Source organism: Empidonax traillii, unplaced genomic scaffold (assembly GCF_003031625.1).
Source record: "Empidonax traillii isolate 1590-97213 ecotype Southwest subspecies unplaced genomic scaffold, ASM303162v1 scaffold1433:size205388, whole genome shotgun sequence".
Lineage (NCBI taxonomy): Eukaryota > Metazoa > Chordata > Aves > Passeriformes > Tyrannidae > Empidonax > Empidonax traillii.
Window position 1 is genome coordinate 193,218 of NW_020956626.1, and position 2,233 is coordinate 195,450.

A 2,233-nucleotide genomic window follows, 5' to 3' on the forward strand; every position below is an offset into this window, starting at 1 on the left:
CTCTCTCTCTCTGTCGCCGGCTCCCGGCCCCGCTCCCCCCCGCGCTCGGCCCCGCTCCGCTCGCCCGGTTCCTTCGCTGCCGCCCGACTGCTCCGCCGGGGACTCCGCGGGGCCTTTATGCGGGAGCGCTCCGTGACGTAGCTGCCCATATATGGACAGACAAAGCCGAGCCGAGGCCGAGACGTCACAATGGAAGCTCCGCACAATGGAACGTTTGGGGAGAGAGAGAGAGGGAGAGAAAGAGAGAGCAGGAAGCGGCGACCGGCGCGCGAGGGGAAGGGGGGACAAGGGGACAGGGCAAAGGGGGCACCACCGGGGACCCTGCCACGGGGGCAAGGGGGAAAAGGCAGCGGGCATCTTGCACTGGGAAAGGGGCGTCCTGCACCGGGAGAGGGGTGCCGGACACCGGGCATCACGCTCCGGGTACCGGGTGTCCTGCACTGGGAACGGGGCACCGGGAATGGGGCGTCCTACACTGGGAAAGGGTCACCGGGAACAGGGCATCCTGCACCGGGAAAGGGGCACCGGACACCGGGCATCCTTGCATCGGGAAAGGGGTACCGGGAACGGGGCGTCCTGCACCGGGAAAGGGGTGCCGGCACAGGGTACCGGGCATCCTACACCAAGCTCCGGTCATCCTGCACCGGGCAGTGGGTACCGGGCACCGGGTATCGGGGAATCCTGCACCGGGGAAGGGGTACCGAGCACCGGGCACCCTCCACAGAGCACCGGGCATCCCGCGCTAGGCATCGAGTCCCGGGTACCGGACGTGCATCAGGCATCCTGCACCGGGCATTCTGTGCTGGACACCGGGAACCTTGTTAAGGGCACCGGGCATCTTGCACCGGACACTGGACACGCTGCACTGGGCCGGGGGTCTCCTCCCCGCACTGACATCCCTAACCGAGAGATGCCGGACCCCCGCGAAGGGCAGGTGGCGGCGGCTCCAGCCCCTCCCTGCCCGGATCGTTCCCCCCGGGAAGGAGCGGGGGCGCGGGGACAGCCCGCCCCCGCCGTGCCTGACCCTGCGGCCGCCCCCGGGGCTGCTCAGAGCCAGGCTCTTACCGGGAGGGGTTTTTTTCCCCGACTGGAGACCAGGAGCGCGGGGGAACCGGCCACAAACCCCATCCCGCAAGCCGGGATGGGAGAGAAACGGGATGGGAGCTGTGCATGGAAAACCACAGCGCCAGGCAGTGGAGTTTGGTGGGAAGGAGAGGGTCAGCGGGGGGGCTGCAGAAGCCTCCATCTCCTCGCTGTGGTGGCAGCGGTGACAGAGGGGGTGGCTCTGCCCCGAGCCGCCCCCTCCCCATGCCCCGGCTCCCGTGGAGAGCAGCGCTTGGAATACTTTAAAAACAGGTAACACTTGTTGGTCGCCTGTGATTTTAACCTCACCTCCCCCCTTTAAAAGTTTGGCACTTCCAAGGCGTCAGTAATTAGGTGGTTTCGTGCTAAGTGTGCCAACTGATGCTATCTTTAAAACCCTCCGAGTTATATAGCAAATGTATGGAAAAATGCTGTGTTGCAATAGCTCCACTTACCCAATTCCTGCAGGGCCGGCTTTGCCATGGGAGTGAAATCCGGGCTACGGGAGGGCTGCGGCGGGAGGGGACCGGGCACTCGCTGCGGGGAGAGCGGGACGGACACACCAGGGGGGCTGGGGAGGTGCTGCCGGGCTCGGGGTGTGTCGCCCGGCGGTGCCGGGGTGGGTGGGGGGATGCTGTGGAGGGCAGGGCGGGGGGAGCGTGTACCGGGAGCGGGGGAGCGAGCCCTGACTTGGCTGTTTGTGAGTGCGGGGGGAGGAGTGGCCTGTGTGCTCTGTTAACTTCAGGGTCACCATTCACTTCAGGGCCCCCCCACGTCCACTTCAAGGCCCCCCGCATCCTCTTCAGGGCCCCCCATTCCCTGCAGCCCCCCAGCCACTGCAGCCCCAGCCACTGCAGCGGCGCCCACCCATCGGCAGACCTCGATTTCATTAGAAGCCCCCCCCTCCTACTTAAAACCTCCTCTATCCTTGCAGAGCTCCTTTACCCTACTCGGAAGCCCCCCTTATTCTTGCAGAGACCCTCATCCTGCACAGAACACTCCCATCCTTGCGGAGCCCCCCAACCTGCACAGAACCTCCATCCTTCGCAGAGCCCCCCCATCCTGTGCAGATCCCCCCCTTATCCTTGCAGAGCCCCCTTATCCTTCACAGAACCCTCCCCCATCCCGTATAAAACACCCCCATCCCCGC

The 2,233-nt window shown here is 65.7% G+C and overlaps 1 protein-coding gene across 1 annotated transcript in view; it reads right to left on the reverse strand.

The window, feature by feature from the left end:
• EGR3 (early growth response 3) overlaps positions 1-1,630 on the reverse strand; it is an 8,449-nt gene extending 6,819 nt beyond the window's left edge. Inside the window, exon 1 of the mRNA XM_027907270.1 lies at positions 1,539-1,630. The gene's annotated coding sequence lies outside the window, so the exon portion shown is untranslated. The remainder of the gene's footprint in view (positions 1-1,538) is intronic.
• Positions 1,631-2,233: the final 603 nt, after the last annotated feature.